General features: G+C 47.0%; 1 protein-coding gene across 1 annotated transcript in view; it reads right to left on the bottom strand.

Moving 5' to 3' along the window:
* Window positions 1–22,830, bottom strand: part of COL23A1 (collagen type XXIII alpha 1 chain) — a 403,065-nt gene that overhangs the window by 131,476 nt on the left and 248,759 nt on the right. The window lies entirely within an intron of this gene.

Here is a 22,830-nt window from a genome sequence, read left to right as displayed (position 1 = left end):
CCTTCCTCCAGGAGATCTTCCCAATCCCAGGATTGAACCCAGGTCTCCCGCATTGCAGGTGGATTCTTTACCAGCTGAGCTAGTGGGAGACAAAGGCCCAGTAGGCAGATAACCAGTGGTGATGGAAATGCTGGGACTGGCTTCCTTTCTCACTTTATTAAGGTCATGATGGAACTGGAAGCAAAAAAAGAAAGTGGTCCCTAGCAGCCCTTATCACCCCAGCCTCTCACCCCATGCCTGGTCTGCCATTTCCTCTATCTCTCTCGCCCTTATTTTTCTCCCCAGCACCATTGGCATCAGATGTCACTAGAGGCTGTTTTTTTGATTTCAGTCTCCCTGCTGAAGCAGGCAAGCCCCACAGGGATGCAGGATTGTTGACTGCATGCATGAATGAATGAGTGACCGAGTCCTTCTCCTGCCTTTCCAGCCCCAACCTGGACACTCGGTTCCTCCTCTTTGGTTGGGGTGTCTCACTAGTGGGTGTGGCTTGGTGGAGACAGCCCCTTGCAGTGGCTCTGATGGGGGTAAGCCTCCACTTCTCCCTGGGTTTTTCTCTCTTTCAGAGCTGGAGAGAGTGTAAGTTGGGAAAGGCCTCCAGAACCCAGTGAAGCATGCACACACAGGGACCTGGTTCTAAGCTTGTTTCTTGGCCTTCTTGGTCCTCAAGCTCTCTGATCCTCCTCTCCAGGCACCTTGGTGATCAGGTTAGCAGAGCTCACCTAAGCGCTCCATAAGCAGAGCTGGATGAACCCCCAGAGACTAGGTCTGGGACCCACTATTCCCCTGCCTAGAATGACCATGAGAACTGTCCCACTTGTCTGGCTTTTACTCATGCCTCAGGGAAGAGTGCTCATGTCACCTCCTCCAGGAAGCCTTCCTGGTCCTGCCCCTCTGTTCCTCCTTGTTCCTGGACCGACCTTGCTCTGAAGCCTATTTCTCCATCTCAGTCCTTGGTGCTTGGGTATCACTGGCTCCCCCAGTGAGAGCTCCTGGGAGCTCAGAATCATTACAGTATCTGGCACACAGCAAGTGCTCACAGAAGGTTTGTTGGTCTGATGTGTGAAAGAGGAGTGTGGTCAGCACAGCGCCCTAGCACCCAGCACGGGGTGGGATGGAACAGGGAGAAAACATGACTGGATGTAGAGAGGGAGAACTGGGTGGGCCACCTGCCATCCCTTTCTCCCTTGGCCTGTGCCTAGCCTGCCCGGTCTGGCTGTGTGACTGTGACCATGGGTGGCTCATATCTTGTCTGAGGGCACCTGCCCAGGGCTCAGGCCTTTCCTCCAGCACTCAAGCTGTTCTCCTTGGCCATGGGCTCAGTTGTGTCCACCCTGCATTTTTAAAAAACACAGGAGTGGCCACAGTAGCCACTTCCACGATCACACCAGAGGGGCCGGAGCCTCCTCTCCAGATGGCAACAAAGCCAGCTGGGGCTGTCCTCTGGGGTGCCAAGAGGACCCAAGGGGCTTCGGCACTCCATCCCCTGTCCGACAGTTTGGTGCAGAAGTGACCTCTTGCCACACCAGGCTGGAGTCTCGGTAACCAGCTGCCTATGTGGTGTCGGATCGCTCAGTAACAAACCAAGAGAGAGCCACACAGCCGGCTGCAGAGGTGGGGCAAGGAGTCTGACTCCAGGTAAAGAAGGAGGGGAGGAGAAACAAAGTGTGATAAGGACTGAGGAAGGACAGCGCTCAGCTCTGGTGCCAACAGCTAATCAGCAGTTTAAGACGAAGGGGAAGAACTACGATTTCTGCCATCAGTGAAGAGAGTTTTTAAATGAGCGATAACTCTGTATACAGTGCAGGTGGTCTGACAGCAGGCACAGCCTGAGCGTCCACTTTGTGCCAGCCTCTGGAATGCTGGAGATATCTCAGCAGGCCTCTGTTCAGGGAACTTAGCTCAATGGAAAGCCATTCCAGATGGGACAAGTGGTGCTCAGAAGGACGTGCATGGGGCTCTCAAGATGGATAGCCTGGGGCCTGACCAGGTCTCGGGGGTCAGGAAGACTGTGTAGGGTTTGGACGAGGAGAGGATATGTAGGTGAGGGATACATGTAGGAACCCAAAGCAGGGGAGCTTATGGTCTGAGGGTGCACCTGAGAGAAAGTGGTGTGTTCGCAGTGTAGGGGAGGCATGAGGCTGGCAGCACAGTCAGGAGCCAGACTTGGGCTCACTATGGGGACCGTGGATTTTATCTCAGTGGGGGAGATGCTGATTTCATGATGCTCAGCCTGTGGGCTGGATTTTGTGTCCCAGGATGTTAGGGAAAAAACTGTGTCCCCCACTCCATCTCCCAATTCATATTAAGGTTCAAAATGTTAGTCACTGAGCCATGCCTGACTCTTTGCGACCCTGTGGACTGTAACCCACCAGGCTCCTTTGTCCATGGTATTCTTCAGGCAAGAATATCGGAGTGGGTTCCCATTTCCTACCTCAGGGGATTTTTCTGACCCAGGGATCAAACCCTGGTCTCCTGCATTACAGGCAGATTCTTTACCTACTGAGCCACCAGGGAAGCCCAAATTAAGGTTCCTGGAGGTCATAAAGGTGGGACCCTAATCTGATAAAACTGGTGTGCATATAAAAAGGGACAGAGATAACACAACTCTCTCTCTTTCTCCATCACACGAGGACTCAGTAAGAAGGTGCTCTCAGCAGGCCCCAACTCTGATGACATCTTGTTCTTGGATTTCTAGCCTCTAGAATGTGAAAAAATAAATTTCTGCGTTTAAGCCCTCAGCCTGTGGTATTTGGGAATGGCAGCCTGAGCAGACTGATAACATGGGCCCTAAGTTAGATACTTTCACCCATGCTTTCCCTCTCACTTTCCAGGCAGCTCTTCATCTTCACCGCCCTTGCTCTGAGCAAGGAAGCCAAAGGACTTTGACGATTCGATCAAGTTTGCAGAGCTAGGAGCACAGCTGTAAAAACACCATCTTGCTTTGGGTATTTTCTCTCTTAAATGAAAAGAGAGTGGCTACCTTTTCAATTAGCAAGATGGAAATGCTATTATTCAAATTTAACAAATAAAAATAGACATCAGCTAATGACACGACAAGTTATGCTAAAGAGACTGAAGATGAAGGGGGTAGGGGATGAGACAAAACCCTAATGGCCTCAAGTATTTAGAATGATTATTCTTAAAATGTGTATAATGAATACTAATTCAATATCAAGAAGGGTTTTAATTAAAGGTAAAACATGGATGCACAGCTCTTTCAAACTTCTGTCTTCAATATAGTATGAAGATAAACCTCTTCACTTTCTCTTCCAGAAAGAGAGGAAGGGAGCATCCTTCCTCTAAGGATGAGAAGGAGCTAAGAGAGAAGGAGCATGGAGTTTCTTGTGGCCCAACAGACAATCTATGCTAAAATCTTTTAAAGACTATTTTATTCTTCTTCTTTTAAATTTATGTATTTTTAATTGAAGGATAATTGTTTTAAGACATGTATATGTTTGGCATTTCTTTCTTTCTTTTTTTTTTTTTTTGAGCCACAGGCTGCCCAGCAGGCATCAGGATAAGACAAACACTCACTAGTGCAGCCTACTGAGGAAGGTCTCCCTTTGAACATTCGAGCATGTCTCCTTGTCCATCATCCCTGCACTGAATATTTTGAGAGGAAAATAAACGAAGATGTTTCCCATTAAGAAAAAGAGCAGCGAGGCCCTCTTCTAAACAACTGAAAGAAGGAATACAGGACAGTCTCTTTGGAAAGTAATTTGGCAATATGTTTCAAAATCTAAAATGCATATACTCTTTGATCTAGCAATTCTACTTTTAGGAATGCCTCCTCAGATACTCCACATGTGCACCAAAGTATGAGGTAGGAGGGGATTCACAGCAGCATCACATTTAATAAGAAAAGATTGGAAGCAAGCCATATGCCCAATAACAGAAGAATGGTGAAGTAAATTGTGACATGCTCATACAATGAAACTCCATGTAGCCTTTAAAAAGAATGAAGTGAAATGAAGCCATAGAAGTACTAAAAGGAGCCATAAATTTCTTTTATCTTCTCTGATTTGAGAAGACTCTTGCATAAGACACAAACTTTAGAAGCCATACAATAGAAAGCTGATAAATTTGACTACATTAAATTTTTTTTTGCATGACCCAAAAGGAAAATGAAAAAACAAACACAAAGAAATAGTATAAAACTGAGAAAATATTTCCAACTCATATGAAAATTTCCTTAAAGCTAATCAATAAGATGAACAACTCAACAGAAAAATGGGCCCAGGATAGGATCAGGCCATTCACTGAGAATGAAACAGAAGTTTCTCTGAAACATATGAAAAAAATGCTCAACCTTAGTCAAAGAGAATTTCAAAATAAAACTCTATTGGGATGTAGTTTGTCATCTCTTAGAATGACATACAGTGAAATAGCAGCAGACTGGTAGGGCCTGGAGAAGCATTGAGAAAGAAGGGGGTGGGTGTTGAAGCACTCTCTGCAAAACATTTTAATCCAGCAATCCCACTTCTAGGAATTAATTGCTCAAATATAGTCACCAGCATGCACACCGGTGGATGCAGGCATTCAAAAGAATGAGGAAGCTCTGTGGGTTCAAGATGGTGGAGTAGAAGGATGGTCACTCAGGTCCTCCTGTGAGAGCACCAAAATCCCAACTAGCTGTTAAACAACCATCAACAGGAGGACCTGAAACCTATCAAAAAAAGATACCCCACATCCAAAGACAAAGAAGAAGCCACAGTGAGATGGTAGTGTAACAGGAGGGAAAGGGGCAGGGCACAACTTTTGAAAGAATGACATAGCCCAAGGACATGACATAAGCTGATTAGAATCAAATGGGACCAAGATGGCAGATAAGACTAGACCTTGATCTTCAATCAGCAAGAAATGACACACCCAGAGGTGCCATGACAGTTCCAAAGCACTGTCAAAAGACCAAGGAGTGGGCGGTAGCCCAAATCCTGGAAATCTCCATCCCTTCCAAACAGGGCTTCCCTGATAGCTCAGTTGGTAAAGAATCTGCCTGCAATTCAGGAGACTGTGGTTCAATTCCTGGGTTAGAAAGATCTGCTGGAGAAGGGATAGGCTACCCACTCCAGTATTCTTGGGCTTCCCTTGTGGCTCAGCTGGTAAAGAATCTACCTGCAATGCAGGAGACCTGGGTTCGATTCCTGGGTTGGGAACATCCCCTGGAGAAGGGAAAGGCTACCCACTCCACTATTCTGGCCTGGAGAATTCCATGGACCATATAGTCTATGGGGTCGCAAAGAGTTGGACATAACTGAGCGATTTTCACTGTCGCTTTCACTCCCCAAAATAGTTGGAGTAGTCCTCCCACTCATTAGCATATGAAACTACCCAGCCTATAAAAACTAACCATGCTACATTTTGCAGACGCACTTGCCCTCTGGGATGGCCCACACTCTGTGGAGTGTGCTTCTTTCTGAATCTGAATAAATCCACTTCTTACCTATCACTTTGTCTCTCACTAAATTTTTTCTGCAATGAGACATCAAGAACATGAGCTTCACTAGGTCATGAAACCAGGTACCATGGGTTTTGGCTGGGTTTCAGCCCCAGCATCGTGGGTTCAAGTTCCAAGCAGGGTTTTGGCTGGGTTCGAGTCTCAGCCACATGGGTTCAAGTCCCAATCTGTGGTAAATGGTTTCAGCAGGAGGGACACAATCACAATAAAATCAAATCCCATAACCGCTGGGTGGGTGACCCACAAACTGAAACAATAATACCAAAGAAGTTCTCCCATTGTTGTGAAGGTTTGGAACCCCATAATCAGGCTTCCCAGCCTGGAAGCTGGACAAAGGGACTGGAAATCCCCAGGGAATCTGACCTTCAAGGCCAGAATTTGATTACAAGATTTCCACAGGACTGGGGGAACAGACTCCAGTCTTGGAGGGCACAAACAAAGCCTTGTGTGCACCAAGACTCAGATGATAGGAGAAGTTGATTGCACAGGAAACTGAACCAACACTACCTGCTAGTGTTGGAGGGTCTCCTTGGAAGTGTGGGTCAGCAGGGTCTCACCACAGGGATGGGGGGTTGGCAGCAGCTGTCTGGGAACATCCCCTTTGGCATAAACCCTCTTGGAAGTCGCCATTAACCAGACCATAGAGCCCTTGGACTTCCCTGGTGGCTCAGACGGTAAAGCGTCTGCCTACAATGCGAGAGACCTGGGTTCGATCCCTGGGTCAGGAAGATCTCCTGGAGAAGGAAATGGAAACCCACTCCAGTACTCTTGCCTGGAAAATCCCATGGACAGAGGAGCCTGGTAGGCTACAGTCCATGGGGTAGCAAAGAGTCGGACATGACTGAGCGACTTCACTCACTTCACTCAGAGCCCTTGTAGACCAGAGGGCTGGGTTGCCTCAGGCCAAAAAACTACCAGGGAGGGAGGCATCCATCAGCAGATAATTGGATTAAAATTTTAGTGAGCAAGGCCCTGCCCACCAGAGGAAGACCCAGTTTTTCCCACCACCAGTCCCTCTCATCAGGAAGCTTACACAAGCCTCTTAGCCTCCTCCATTAGAGGGCAGACAGAAGAAGCAAAAAGAACCACAATCCCACAGTGAATAAAACAAAACCGTGTTACAGAAAGTTAATCAGCATGAAAAAGCAGAGTTACATCCCAGATGAAGGAACAAGATAAAATCCCAGAAAAACAACTAAATGAAGTGGAGATAGGCAACTTTCCAGAAAAAGAATTCAGAATAATGATAGTAAATATGATTAAGCATCTCGGAAACAGAATGGAGGCAAAGACTGAGTAGATTGTAAGAAATGTTTACCAAAGATCTACAAGAACTAAGGAACAAACAGAGATGAATAATACACTAGAAGAAATCCATAGCAGAATAATTGATGCAGAAGCATGGATAAATGACTTGGAGGACAGAATAGTGGAAATCACGGCCACAGAATAGAGTATAGAAAAAAGAATGAAAAGAACTGAAGACAGCCTAAGAGACCTCTGGGACATTAAATGCGCAAATATTCACATTATTGGGGTCCCAGAAGGAGAATAGAGAGAGAGAAAGGACCTGAGAAAATATTTGAAGAGATAAAAAGCTGAAAACTTCCCTAACATGCCTGCATGCTCAGTTGTCTGACTCTTTGAGACCCTATGGGCCACAGCCTGCCAGGCTGGAATGGGTTGTGATTTCCTCCTCCAGGGGATCTTCCTGTTCCAGGGATTGAACCCACATGTCTTGAGTCTCTTGCATTTGCAGGCTGATTCTTTACCCACTGAACCACCTGGGAAGGTCACTGAGCCATCCCTAACATGGGACAGGAAATAGTCAACCAAGAATGAGGGAACTCCGTCTAAGAGACAAAAACATCTCAGATTTTCTATTAAGTAGAAACAAGGGACAAAACAATGTGTGTTTTGTTATTACCACTGAGTTAAAAAAAACCTGGAAAAGGCTGTGTTTACACATGTGTTTGTTTAGATGGGTCAAAAACACCCTTAACAGGATACATGAGAAATGACTAGGGGAGGGTTGCTACAGGACAGAGGTACAAGGACTTTCCTCCCTGAATACCTTTCTATACCACTGGAATCTTGAATTATAAATATCTTGCCTACTAAAATTACTACAATAAAATCAAAAGAATGAGGCAGATTTATATGTTCTGATAAGGGATGTTTCCAACTTACCTTGAAGTATTAATAGCAAGGTACCCGAACATACTACAACACGGATAAACTTTGAAAACATGCTGGATGAAAGGAGCAGCACAAAACTCCACACATTGTATGATTATGTTTATATGAAGTGTCCAGAACTAGCAAATCTGTAGAGATAGAAAGTGGATTAGTGGTTTCCTAAAGCTGGGGGTGGGCAGTGACTACTAATGGGTCCGGGCCTTCTTTTTGGGGTGATGAAAAGTTCTAAAATTGATTGTGGTTATGTGTTGCACAATTGTGTGAAGAGACTAAAAACCATCAGCTTTGAGTTGATGGTACATTTTGAGTGGATTGTATGGTATGTGAATTATGTCTTAATAAAGCCATTTTTTTAAAAGGTCAGGTGCAGAACAGTATGTAAAGCATACACAGCTTTTCTGAAAGAGGGGCATTTTTCTGTGTGGTTTGGTGTGCATGTAGGAAATACATGAGTGGGTGATCCTGCAGCAGAGAAGGCAGCCACTTTCCACAGGCTATGTGAGCCCCACTGAGCCTAGAGACTGACTGCAGTGATACGAGCCACGGAGGGAAAGTGTGCCCATTTAAGGTTCCAAATGATGAGGACCTTTTCCAGGACTGTTAAAGATGGGGCTCTACTTGCTGTCCCAGGCATGGTACAGTGTGTAGTCTAGAGTTGCAGGCCTCCCCTCTAGGCCCCTGCAATAAAGCTGATAATAACTGGATACAGACAACAGAAGGTCAGGAAGGTTAGATGACTTTGCTCAAGTCACACCAAAAAGTCAATTCTGACCCAGCACACAACACAAATCTACAGACTCAGAGCTCAAGTGTTCATTCCACTGAAGCCGCCCTTCAAGTTTGCAGACATTCACAGGATGCAGAGGAGCAATTCAGTAACAAGTACATGCCCTGCTCCTTCAGGTACAGGCCCTGACATGGAGAGCACCAGAAAGAGAATCGGGCTACCTGCCTCCCATCAAAGTGTGCGTGAGCCATGGTCCTCACCATCGTCTTCTTCCTCCCTCCCCATCATCACCCTCATCTCCCCCACTTCCCTCCACCTCCTGCAACACGAGCAGTGGCAGCTAAAACTCCCCAGTGATTACTACAGGCCTGACACTTGGTACCCACTGCCTTGTTTAATCTTCAGGAAGTTCACCTCCAAGCCTTCATGACAAGTCTTGGGAACATCTCACACAGAGCCCAGTGTTTCCAATCCAAGCCTCCACTTTAAGATATTAAGGAGAAGCTGTGTGAGTCAGGACTTCTGGGAGAATGGCAAGGAAGTCAGTGATCTCAGGCATCAAGGACCTTCACGGCCATCTAGTGTCAACCTCCCATTAAGCAGAAAGTGTGTCATCCATCCAACATTTATTTAGTATCTATTATGTTTTCAGGCTTCCCTTGTGGCTCAGATGGTAAAGAAACTGTCTGCAGTTCAAGAGACGTGTGTTCGATCTCTGGGTCAGGAAGATCCCCTGGAGAAAGGAATGGCAACCCACTTCAGTGTTTCTGCCTGAAGAATTCCAAGGACAGAGGAGCTTTTGCGTCCATGGCGTTGCAAAGAGTCGGACACGACTGAGCAACTAACACAAACACACATGTTGTCAAACAGCAGACTTCGTGCCAGAGATACAATTCAGAATTGGCCCCATTAATGAGGCCAGTTTAATGGAGTCTAATACAACTTCCTTTCCATCATGGCTCTTCAGCCTATTTTTGCTTACTTCTTACGCTGGGGAACTCATCACCTGGCTAGAAATCACATCCCATCTAATGGAACATTTGGACTATTTGCTCCCTTCATTTTCTAGTTGAGGAAACAGAGGTCTAGGAAGAGAAATGACATGGCTGAGCTCACACTGCACACCAGGTCAGAGCTGGACACCTGCCTTAACGCTGTTTCCTTCAGCTTAGAGCTCTCTGAGAGAGTGGTGTATTGCCTTCAGGGTCTGTTTGAGATACTCAAGAAGTTTACTTTGCTGACCCAAACTTCTGTTTAGCCTTTCAAACACACAGGGTACTGATGGCTGACTGTTTAAGTCCAAAGTCAGACAAAACCAATTTCTCTTTTTGTTAAAAACAATTTTTTAAAAAAGATGTTTCTTTTTGTCTTCTTATGGAGAAAGGTCTGTAGTAGAGCAGGAACTCATCTCCTTCACCTTGTGATCTCAGACTCCAGAACTGTCCCCCTCTGTGGACTGGCTACAGAGCAGGAGAAAGTGTGTGGGCTTCCAGCCTCAGGTTCCGGTGCTGGCTAAGCCCCAGTCCTCTGTCCACCTAGCCTCTCTGAGCCTCCATTTCCAAACCAGGATACTTTAAAAAAATTTATTTTAAAAAATTATTTTAATTGGAGGATAATTACTTTACAATATTGTGAAGCTTTTTGCCATACATCAACATGAATCGGCTACAGGTATACATGTGTCCCCCCATCCTGAACCCCCCTCCCACCTTCCTCCCCACCCTATCCCTCTGGGTTGTCCCAGAGCACTGGCTTTGGGTGCCCTGTTTCATGCATGGAACTTGCACTGGTCATCTATTTTACATATGGTGATGTACATGTTTCAGTGCTATTCTCTCAAATCATTCCACCCTTGCCTTCTCCAAAAGTCTGTTCTTTACGTCTGTATCTCCTTTGCTGTACTGCATGTAGGATCGTTGGTACTGTCCTTCTGAATTTCATATATATGTGTTAATGTACACTATTTGTCTTTCTCTTTCTGACTTCCTTCACTCTGTAGCCACCTCATTAGAACTGACTGAAAAAAAAAAATTCCTTTTTGTGGCTAAGTAATATTCCACTGTGTGTATGTACCATGACTTCCTTATCCATTCATCTGCCAATGGACATCTAGGTTGCTTCCATGTCCTAGCTACTGTAAACGGTGCTGCGATGAACATTGGGGTATGTGTGTCTCTTTCAGTTCTGGCCAAACCAGGATACTTGTGCTTGCTTCTTCAGCTAATCTGAGATATTGTGTATAAAAAACAATCTAGGCTTCCCTGGTGGCTCAGTGGTGAATAATCAGCCTGCCAATGCAGGGGACTCGGGTTTGATCCCCGATCCAGGAAAATCCCACTTGCTACAGAGCAGCTAAGCCCATGAGCCGCAACTACTGAGCCCACATGCTGCAGCTGAAGCCCACGTGTTCTAGAGCCTATGCTCCGCAACAAGAGAAGCCACTGCAATGAGAAGCCTGCGCACCACGACTGGAGAGTAGCCCTTGGTCGCTGTAACTACAGAAAAGCCTGCACAGCAACAGAGACCCAGCCCAACCAAAAATAAATAAAATAATTTAAAAAACTAGCATTGAACTTGACACTAGTAAGTGCTTGATAAAACTGAGGTTGGGTTTGTTAATTTAAAAAAAAATGCTTTGAATCAAATTATTGTCTGAATGAAGGAAATGATTTAATTCCCTTTACAAGACACTGCCCGTTCCCTTCTGCTATTCCAGTCCCTAATTGCATTAAGCTCGAGTTCCCTCCCTGGTTGGGAGGTCTGCCTGCCTAGAAATCCACTCTCTGAAATCCCGGGTGACATGTCTCCTCTGATGTGACCTTCCCTTCTCACAGGCTTCCTCATCTGGCCCGGCCTGGCTCCTGGAAGAACGCCTCGTCTATGCTTTTATGAAAGACTGACCACTTCTGAGCTTGGAGAGGGCAGAAGCAGGCCTGCGCCCCCAGGCGCTGGGGAGTGTGGCTGCAGCACTGCAATGCAGCCTCGTCTCTGAGAGCATTTACAATGAAATGAGGTTAGGCAGGGTCAGGCCAGGGAGAGATGGTCGTCTTGCTGGGAATACCACACTCTGAGGAACCGTGTGCCTTTGAGGTTTTAACCGTCTGCTGAGGAAACTCTTTAGTGAGTTCTTTAAAGGAAGATATATTTTGGAACTTTCTCTGAATGATACCACAAGGGCAGGCACCCTTCAGAGGTTGCCCTTGACTTTAGACTAGAGTTATGCTAATGGTGAATATTCCCCTCAGTTTCAAAATGTTAGCCCCCAACATAAAAGAATCTACCCATCTGCTGAAATTCTTAGTTTTTATTTTGCTAAATCCCATGTCAAGTTTAAAATATGTGAATGTGTGTCTGTTGAAACATGACACATCCATGTCAAACTTAATATATGTGTAAAAACCCACACACATATAAAAGAGCTACCTGTATAATATATTTTAAAATGCTTCTTTATAAAATTCCAGTGAAAAAAATTTTTAAATAAAGGGAGAAAATAATTTATGATTTCATTATCTTTACATGACTATGTTTAAAATTCACTGTGCTTTGTTCCAGGAGAAAGGTCATATTGTTCTTATAAAGACTTCTGATTTGGTCTGGGAGACTGAAGGGTGATCTATAGGGAGAGATGGTGCACAGGGTGTAGCTGTGTGCAGGTGGAGAAACGTGGCTTTTCTAGGTCAGACCTGGCTTTGATGCTGGCACTGAAGTAATTATTAGTGTGACCTTGGGTAACCACTTAACCTCTGTAAGCCTCAGCGTCTACTAGTGGCTCAGCTGATTTCTGGGGAGAACATGGAACAGGGCTAGAATGCTTCCCAGAAATGAAGCTCTTTCCTCAAGAAGTGGAGGGAGAGGGAGCCGGATGGAGGAAGAGGTGGGCTGTGGAGAAGGATTTCAGGGATCAGGGGTGGGGTTAAGGGTGAAGTTATGGAAGCAGAAAAGCCTTTTGTGAGACTGTGGCCTCCTGTGAGACATGAAGGCATACCTTCAAGGCACAGGGCTATGGTGACAGCTCCAGTTCCACAGTTCTCTTTGGTGGGCCCCATAAGCTTCCCAGATATCCTGAGATGCCAGCCCTCTGACATGCAAACCACAACTCCCTGAGAGCCCATCCTGCCAGAAAGAAAGAAAGTGAAGTCGCTCAGTCGTGTCTGACTCTTTGTGACCCCATGGACTGTAGCCCACCAGACTCACCTGTCCATGGGATTCTCCAGGCAAGAATACTGGAGTGGGTTGCCATTTCCTTCTTCAGGGGATCTTCCTGACTCAGGGATCAAACCCGTGTCTCCCACATTGCAGGCAGACGCTTTACCATCTGTGCCACAAGGGAAGCCCCCATCCTGCCAGAAATGGCCTCAAATTCTTTGTTAGACCAAGAGTAGGGATTTCTGGTTAGGAAATGTCAATCATTGCGAATTTCATGGAAGGTGGAACAAGAATAGAAACTGCTAAATCATTTTTAAGGAAATATACATTTCTTTGGGGCTACCCTGGTGGCTCAGGGAAGAATCTGCCTGTAATGCAGGAGACTCAGGTTTAATCTCTGGGTGGGGAAGATCCTCTGGAGGAGGAAATGGCAACCCACTCCAGTATTCTTGCCTGGAGAATCCCATGGACAGAGGATCCTGGCTGGTTACAGTTCATGGGGTCCTAAAGAGTCCAAGACAACTGAGCGACTAACACTACTGGTGTACATTTCTTTAACAGGTTGCAAAATCTTCGTCAGTGGGGACAGGTCAGTTTAAAGTGCTGGCAGTTACGAAGGGATGAGGAACACACAGATTCTCCCATCTGTGAAAACATGCCCTCCTGTGGAGCCTGGTTGGGCCTCACTTAGGAGGGCTGAGGTCCTGCATGGAGTGAGCTCGGGCAGAGGCTACATACTGCCAGGCAAAGAGCGTGAGGAAAGAGCCTACAAAATCTGAATCCCTCACACAGTGTGCTAGCTGTATAACTCCAGGTAAGCACCTCTCTGAGCTTCAGTTTTCCGACCCTAAAAACGGGCATAATGATAATACCTACCTAGCTGGGTTGTCGAGAGAATCAAATGAGAAACATATTAGAAATTGGCACTCAGTGCCTGATCCATGGAGCTGTTCAGGAAATGGTGTCCTTGTCATACTGAGGGTAGGTGTTTCCATTGACTGCTGTGTTTCTGCAGTGAAATCCTTTGGGGAACCAGTAACCTCAAAGCGCCACAGATGTTAGGTCCGTGGGCTGGAAATTGGCCACCAGAGCAAATATGATGAGAGAGAAAACACGCACTTGGGGGCTTGAGCAAGAACAAGCTCTATGGTCTTTACCAGGCCAACAAGCTGGTCAAGGACAATGGAATGAGTTTCTGACATTCAGCTTCAGAGTCCGTAAACAAGACTGGCACTGAACTCTCCAGGACATAATTTGGTCCCATTTTTGCCATATCCAAGCAAAGGCTGCTGGGAGCTTCTGTGAGAGACTGTTCTAGATCTTTCATCATTCTTGTGCTATCTGTACCATCTTTTTTACTTTATTTTTTAAACTATGTTTTCTTATTTAAACAAATATATTTGGAAATGAAATTCTATCTCTTCCACAAAAGGAAAACCAGTCTTCCATGCCATAAAATGGTTACAGTTAAAAAAAACAAAAAACAAAAAAACAATGAAACTACACAGTGCAACAAATTTTAGCCAAAACCCTTGCCTGAAAGCACTTAGCCCGAAGTCTGTTCTCTTTGCAAAAAGGGAGAGTAACAAGTGTTAAAGGGATGTTAAAGATACAGCAAGACCAAATTGACCAAACTCTTGGGCCAACTGAAAGGACTGAAAGATTTGAAGAAGGGCTTTCTGATACAGAGTTGGTGCCTTTGATACTGAATTAATAATGCTCTTGTGCCCCTGCTCAGCAAAACTTGCCCTGAAAATGCCCTGATATAAACCAGGGCACACATGGCCCATGTGTGCATGCTCAGTCGCTTCAGTCGTGTCCGACTCTTTGTGACCCCATGGACTGTAGCCCACGAGACTCCTCTGTCCATGGGAATTCTCCAGGCAAGAATACTGGAGTGGCTGCCATGCCCTCCTTCAGGGGATCTTCCCAACCCAGAGATAGAACCGGTATCTCTTACGTCTCCTGTATCGGCAGGTGATTTCTTTACCACTAGCACCACCTGGGGAGGAGGCAATGGCACCCCACTCCGGTACTCTTGCCTGGAGAATCCCATGGACAGAGGAGCCTGGTGGGCTGCAGTCCATGGGGTCGCTGAGTCGGACACGACTGAGCGACTTCACTTTCACTTTTCACTTTCATGCACTGGAGAAGGAAATGGCAACCCACTCCAGTGTTCTTGCCTGGAGAATCTCAGAGACGGGGGAGCCTGGTGGGCTGCTGTCTATGGGGTCGCACAGAGTCGGACACGACTCAAGTGACTTAGCAGCAGCAGTAGCAGCAGCACCACCTGGGAAGCCCAGGTGGCGCTAGTGGGCTACAGTCCATGGGGTTGCAAAGAGCTGGTTGCAAAGAGTGACTGAGTGAATAAGCACAGCACATGGCCTGAGGGATGTATAAACAAATGCCCCTGGATTCTCATTCATCCCACATCTCCTTGCCACTCCTCTACAGGTTCTGTCTCCCTCCTCTCAGGCTCTTCTCCCCACGTCCGCCCTCAACCCAAACCTTGGTCCCTCATCCTTGTCTCCCTCAAACACCTGCCTGCAAGGGGTGTTTCTTCCTGCAGCCTCTCCTGGAAATTCCATGCTGAGCATTCCTATTTCTGCTATCTCTCCAACCTGCTCCTCTCCCTGTTCCGAGGGTCACCCATTCTGTGCGGGACCTTCATCCTCTTCAGGCACATGGTCACCTCAAAGACAGATGCTTTCACATATGTATGTTCACACCTATGCACAAGCTCTTACTGTCCCCTTCTATAGATGAGGAAAGTGAGGTCCAGAGAGACTAGCTGACAGGTATGGGTCCCACAGTTGGCTGACAGCCAGGCAAGTGCCATATCCTGACTCCCACCCTCCCTCTGAAGTCTTCCCACCACATCACTCTGGACCTCTCTCTGCAAACCACAAGCTGAAATAACACAGAGGGCCACAGGCATTGCCTAGAAAATACTGAGTGGGAGATAAAGGAGTTTTGATATTTATACAAAGGTTTCTCTCTTCCTCCCTTAGGATGTGAGGCCATTATTACTGGCAGTGAGGAAGCTCCTAGGTCCAGCTTCTTCTGGTTGACACACTGCAGGTTTGCAGGGACATGTGGTAGGAAGCATGCCTGAGTGCCCCTTCTACAACTGACAGCCAGGAGGCTCAGGGCAAGCCTTCAGAGCCAATCCTCCTGAGCCAATCCTCCTGTCCCTGACTGGGGGCCAGTAGGTGGAAACACACTTGTCCCTTTTCTATCCAGAGACTAAGGGAATGAAGGGAACCTGAATTTGGAGACAGATGGATAAAGGCTTGAATCCCAGCTTAAAGATCGACCTAAGGACAGAAAGAGGATAGGAAGCCTCAATGATGGGGCCCCAGCCTGGAGGTAAACTTGAGGTGGGAGTACCCACTGAACCCTGAGCCCACAGAATCCAGGTTAAGCCATGGATAACCTCACATAGGGGGTGCCTGGTCTGACTTTCTCTCTCTTCTTTTGCCTTTAGCACCTCTATTTTCCTTGGAGAACCATCCCTCTTCCCTCCTTTCAGTTCAGTGGGTTTGGTAAATCTTGACCCCTGACGTGTACTCTGGCTTCTGGTATGTAACTTTGGCTTGGTCTATCAGCACACTCTTGTCTTTCTGGCTGCAATGATTGACTCAGAGATGGACATGCCACCAAGGAGACTTAGTCTTGGGACTTCTGCTGTTGGGAAAGAGAGGCTCTCTTTGGTTGAGATACAAGAAAGGAGTGAGGAGTGAGCTTTGAGGGCCCCACTTTCTGAAGAAGAAGCCAGCACACAGCAAATAGACCCAAGCACTGGAGACAAGGGCATTCTGATGTCACCAGGGGAGCACCCAGACCCAAGCTACTGAAGTCAAATCAGTGATTCATATTTTTTTTCTCTCTTGGCATAAACCAGTTTGAGTCAGATTTTTTGTGACAGGCCACAAAACACATCCTAATAGGTAAGTGGAGTTTTAGGGGGACCCACACGGCACAACTGTCTCACGTTAATAAAAAAAAACCTACCATTATGATACAAACCATTATGTTCAAACTATTGTACAATTGCACTCATCTCTAGCAAAGTAATGCTCACACTAGCAAAGTAATGCTCAAAGTTCTCCAAGCTAGGCTTCAACAGTACATGAACTGAGAACTTCCAGATGTTCAAGATGGATTTAGAAAAGGCAGAGGAACCAGAGATCAAATTGCCAACATTCGCTGGATCGTATAAAAAGGTAGAGAATTCCAGAAAAACATCTTCTGCTTCATTGACTGTGCTAAAGCCTTTGACTGTGTGGATCACAATAAACTATGGAAAATTCTTAAAGAGATGAGAATACCAGACCATCATACTTGCCTCCTGAGAAACCTATATGCAGGTCAATAAGCAATAATTAGAACTGGACATGGAACAACAGACTGGTTCCAAATTGGGAAAGGAGTATGTCAAGGCTGTATATTGTCACCCTGCTTATTTAACTTCTATGCAGAGTACATCATGAGAAATGCTGGGCTGGAGGAAGCACAAGCTGTAATCAAGATTGGCAGGAGAAATATCAATAACTTCAGATATGCATATGACCACCCTTATGGCAGAAAGTGAAGAGGAACTAAAGAGCCTCTTAATGAAAGTGAAAGAGAAGAGTGGGAAAGTTGGCTTAAAACTCAACATTCAGAAAACTAAGATCATGGCATCTGGTCCCATCACTTCATAGCAAATAGATGGGGAAACAATGGAAATAGTGGCAGACTTTATTTTCTTGGGCTCCAAAATCACTGAAGATGGTGACTGCAGCCATGAAATTAAAAGAAACTTGCTGCTTAGAAGAAAAGCTATGACCAACCCAGACAGCATATTAAAAAGCAGAGACATTACTTTGCCAACAAAGGTCCGTCTAGTCAAGGCTATGGTTTTTCCAGTCGTCATGTATGGATGTGAGAGTTGGGCCATAAGGAAAGCTGAGCACAGAAGAATTGATGTTTTGAGCTGTGGTGTTGGAAAAACTCTTGAGAGTCCTTTGGCCTGCAAGGAGATCAAACCAGCCAATCTTAAAGGAAATCAGTCCTGAATATTCACTGGAAGGACTGATGCTGAAGCTGAAGCTCTAATACTTTGGCCACCTGATGTGAAGAACTGACTCTTTAGAAAAGACCCTGATCCTGGGAAAGATTGAAGGCAGGAGGAGAAGGGGGCATCAGAAGATGAGATGGTTGGATGGCATCATCGACTTGATGGACACGATTTTGAGCAAGCTCCGGGAGTTGGTGATGGTCAGTGAAGCCTGGCATGCTATAGTCCATGGGGTCACAAAGAGTCGGACATGACTGAACTGAACTACCATTTATAGTTTATAGTTTATCAAGGCTTTAGTAAATTTTAATTCTGTCCTCTGCTATAGTTACTATCATCCTCCTGTCATCTGCAAATGTGGTCACTGGACACATTTTATGTTTCCAAGTTATCAAAAACCATGAACAAGCTAGGCCTAAGTATGAATCTATAGTCCAAAAAAAAACTGCCTCCTGGTTGACAGTGGCCCACTCATTCATTCATTCATTCAGTGCTTATTGAGTCCTCTTATGGCAACTCATGATCTGATTAGACTGCTGTGACTATTAACCAACCAGCTGCACTCCTAGCTTGACTCTAGTCTGAATGACTAATTCTCAGACAAAAAGACTGGGCATTTTGTCAACCCATCTGAAGTCCAAAGGCACCGAAATTAAACACTCCCCTGACCGGAGGTCATGCAGAGGACCAGCTCGGTGAACAGCTTGTACCTGGTGGGCACTGAGGCTCACTGTCCACTGGTCACAGGGCTCATGGGCCCTTTCCTTCCTCCTCTGCTTGAGATAGCAGGCCCAGGTCCCTGTCTGGCTCAGCCACCTGGGATTTCTAGAAATCCCTCTTCTGAAAACAGGACAGTTCTGATGTTACATCCTGTCCTCTATTCTTCCTTAAAGCCAAGGCCATATTTCTGCAATCACACTGGCAAGTTCTTTCTGTGCTCTAGGCACAATTCACTGGATCTAGAGACTCAAATTAATGCAATGAGACCCAGCAAATGCTTTTTGCATCTGACTTGTGACAGAGCTTCTTAAAACTGCCCCCCTCACTCTCTCTACCTGGAGTGGAAGCAGAAACACAGGACCCGAGCCATCATTTGCACTCACTGCTGCCTGTTAAAATCACATCGTGGTGTTCTGGCCACATGTCTGGCTCCCCTTTCTTCTCCTTATGCTGAACAGACTTTAAAAAGCCAAGTGTGCTCTTCTGCACATTTTTGCCATCCCTGGGCCTGTTTTTTTCTGGGCCCTGGCCCTGCTCCTCTTCCTCCTGTCTACACACACACACCCTTTCTAAGTCTGAGAAGTAAGTTCATGCATCCTCCATCCCATAGGAGAAGCTCTTTTTTTTTCCTTCAAACATCTTGACATCGACTTTCCTAATTTGCAGGGTATGAATCTTTTGGTTTGTGGGACAGCAGCTCCAGGTCCCCAGGATGGTGAGCTAATGGTAGAGGAAGCTCACAAGGGCGCCCCCTGTGTGGAGAGACCACAGCCTTGCCCCTGAAATGCAAGGGCCCCTTCACCTGGTAGTGCTGAGGGTCAGGGTGGTTCCTCATAATCTATGTCTCCTTCATCCAGCCCCTCCATCTCCAACACTGAGAAATGCTAGATTATGGTTCTAGAAGGGGGAGCCTTGGAAACCACCCAGTCCAGGGGTGGCACCTTAACTGGCAGTATCACCTGGAGGGCTTTTCCTGTCTCCATCCCAGAGACTGAGCCGTCAGCTTTGGGGTGGATCTCAGGCACTTGTATCTATAAAAAGAACCCCCAGGTGCTAAGATTCTGCTGATGAGCCTCATTGGGAGCCCCCACAGGGTAGTTGGCACCTGGCACAGGGCACCAACTGCTAGGGTTCCAGGGTAAGCTCATAGAGCGTGCCCAGGTGCCCAGCCTAGTATTTCCATTACCTTATGCTGACTAAGGGGTTGGGAGCCTGAGCTAGGGGCTGCTTTACTTTCACAACCCTTGTAAATACAGCCTGGGCTTATTAAGCAACAGGAACCATCCAGTCAGGCCAATAAACATATGTATAAACAGATAAATCAATGAAGCAATAAACAGTAGGGGCCATAATGGTCTTTTTACAATTTCTCTTTGGGGGTGGGCTTTGCAACTTTACTGTGTTGTTGTTTCAATAAGCAAAATTGTTTTCTTGGGACTTCATCCAAGATCCAGCTTCAGCTGCTCACAGGAAACCCTGTGCAAGCAGACGGTGTGGGAGAAGGAGGCTATACTTTGATGTGCAGTATGGGGGCATCCTGGGGGCATGAAGGCCTTCCTGAGGCCCAGGCTCCACCATCTCTGGCTTGGCTTCCCACTGGCCTCCTTCTTCCCCTCATACTCACACGGTGCCTTCCTCTTCAACCAAGCCCTCCTGTGTCCTCTTGACCACATATATGCCTCTTGTGCTGTGCTGTGCTTAGTCACTCAGCCATGTCTAAGCACGTGTCTTAGACTCTTAGTCGTATCTAAGAGTCATGTCCGACTCTTTTGGGACCCCATGGATGGCAGCCCACCAGCCTCCTCTGTCCATGGGGATTCTCCAGGCAAGAATACTGGAGTGGGTTGCCATGCCCTTCTCCAGGGGATGTTCCTGACCCAGGGATTGAACCCAGGTCTCTCACACTGCAGGCTCCTTACCATCTGAACAGTACCCAGGTCTTCGGCATTTCAGCCTCTGTACTGTCTGAACCACCAGGGAAGCCCAAGAATACTACCTACCCCTTCTCCAGGGGATCTTCCCAACCCAGGAACTGAACCAAGTCTCAGAATCTGCATTGCAGGCAGATCTTTACCAGTTGAGCTACAGGGAAGCCCATACATGTCTCTTGGGAGGTATTAAGGACTTTCCTGGGCCCACCTAACTACTTCTCAGACTTTACCACATGACCTGAGTTCAGCCCGCTGGGGTATTTGGTGATCTTTTCCCTCCTTGACAGCAATAGACCCTTCTGTTTGCTGACCCTTTCTCTTCCTTATTCTCTGAGCCCAGCTCTGACACCACCTTCTCCCCTACCATCAGTGTGTAGATGAGGGTAGACTCATCTTCCCTGTGAGTCCCCACAACAGAGCTGGGTCTGATTTATCTCTTCCTTCCCAGCTGGGCCCAGATGGTCACTCAGGAGCTCTGCTGGCTACAGGGGCTGCTCCTAACCCAGCCCAACTGTCTGGAGAAGAGGGAAGTTCCTGCCTGTGCCCAGGGTTCCGTTTGCACCTTGTGATGGACTGATATGACCTCCTCCATCCTCTGAGGCATGCTGCTGCTGCTGCTAAGTCATTTCAGTCGTGTCCGACTCTGTGCGACCCCATAGACAGCAGCCCACCAGGCTCCCCCGTCCCTGGGATTCTCCAGGCAAGAACACTGGAGTGGGTTGCCATTTCCTTCTCCAATGCATGAAAGTGAAAAGTGAAAGTGAAGTCGCTCAGTCGTATCTGACTCTTAGCGACCCCATGGACTGCAGCCTACCAGGCTCCTCCATCCATGGGATTTTCCAGGCAAGAGTACTGGAGTGGGGTCTCATTCAGCTGCATCCAGCTTCCATACCTCTGCTGGCCCTCCTCCTCGTCTACTGAGCTGGCCCCACTTGGCCCCATCTTTTGTCACATATTCTTTTGTCCACAGCCTCCTCTGTACCCGCAACCATCTGAACCCCTCAACCATTTTCCACCCTGCCCTCAGGAAAGGGCTTTCAGAGCGCCCTCCTCAAAAACCCATCATTGCAACTGGAACAAGTGCCCATAACTCTCTAGCTGACCCCCAACCACTTCAGCTTCACCTAGAACTGAATAGCATCCTGCTCCGATCCACAGTGTGGCCACTCAGAGCTGCTCCCACCTTCCTGGAAGCATTTCCCTCCTCCTTGCTTGTCCCTGTACTTGTCAACATCATATCTATTGTTTAGGCCCAGAGCAGAAATCATCCCTTCCATAAAGACTTTTCTGGCTCTCTCCTCCAACCAGGGAGCAGATCTCACCCTCCTCCACAGCCCAGGAGATCCAATTTGCATCCATACTTTGTGTGCCAGCCTTCCTGGCCACACAGCTGGGCCATGCTTTCCAGACCAGAAAGCATCTCATCCAGTTCTGGAATGGAATGGGCACTGGCGACTGTTTGTTGAAACTGAATTTTACACAGTGTGTGTTTAAGACCCTTCTCAGAATAGGTTTTAGTCTGACTGTTGTGCATATGTGCGTGTTAAGTCACTTCAGTCATGTCTGACTCTTTGTGACCCAAAGGATTGCAGCCTGCCAGGCTCTTCTGTCCATGGGATTTGCCAGGCAAGAATACTGGAGTGGGTTTCTACGCCCTCCACCAGGGGATCTTCCTGACCCAGGGATCAAACCTGCGTCTCCTGCATTGCAGGCAGATTGTTTTACCGCTGAGCCACCAGGGAAGCCCAGTCTGACTGTTAAACTGGCCATTTGCTATTAGACAAAATTCAGTTGTGGTCAGGTCAAATTTTTTCCTATGGCCAAATCATTATCCGAGGGTACCGCTGGAATATAAATCAGCACTATCTCCATCTGCTTGGAAACAACCGATGGCATTGGCTCCAAGTTGCTTGATGATGTCCAGATGTGGGCTGCTGCACTGAAGTGCACTTTCTGTAATTGAGCTGACAGGAGCTCCAAGTCTCACAGGGGTGCTTGGCCTTGAGCAGGTCACCCCTCTGTGTGCCTTGTTTCTCCTCTGTAGCAGGGAGGGGGCATGGCAGGCTTATCAGCCAGTTCACAGAAAACATGAACTGACCTCCATTTTCCTGAAGCAGTCTATATTTTGAAATCAAGTTTTCTGTACACGCATATTGAGCTCTGAGCCCACTGTAGATGAGGTGTGCTCCTTTGTGGGCTAGCACACCTGGTCTCACCACCACATTGAAGGGAGGAGACCCAGAGCTGGACATGAGATCTTGCTGTATAATACAAGCTGGAAGCCCCCAAGTGCTGGGGGCCCAGCAGGCTCCAGAGGACTCATCCTATTCTGGTTCTGAACAAATGCAGGCTATCATCACACGACCATGTCTTTCCTTTCTTTTGCCTTATGCAAATGCACCCTCTTCCCACTTTGAGGGACTTCTGGCTCCCCAATTCAGAAGGCATTCTAGGGCACCTGCAGGTAGAGATACACCTGAATGCTAGTCTTCAGGGACTCAGGGCTTCTCAGGGGTACACTCACCACCCTCCTGGGGCCCCAGCTGACCTGGACACTGCAGGGAGTGAGACAGACGAGAGCCAG

The sequence above is a fragment of the Bos indicus x Bos taurus genome, chromosome 7 (assembly GCF_003369695.1).
Source record: "Bos indicus x Bos taurus breed Angus x Brahman F1 hybrid chromosome 7, Bos_hybrid_MaternalHap_v2.0, whole genome shotgun sequence".
Lineage (NCBI taxonomy): Eukaryota > Metazoa > Chordata > Mammalia > Artiodactyla > Bovidae > Bos > Bos indicus x Bos taurus.
The sequence above is the reverse complement of the archived record's forward strand: the minus strand, read 5'-3'. Positions and strand labels throughout refer to the sequence as shown.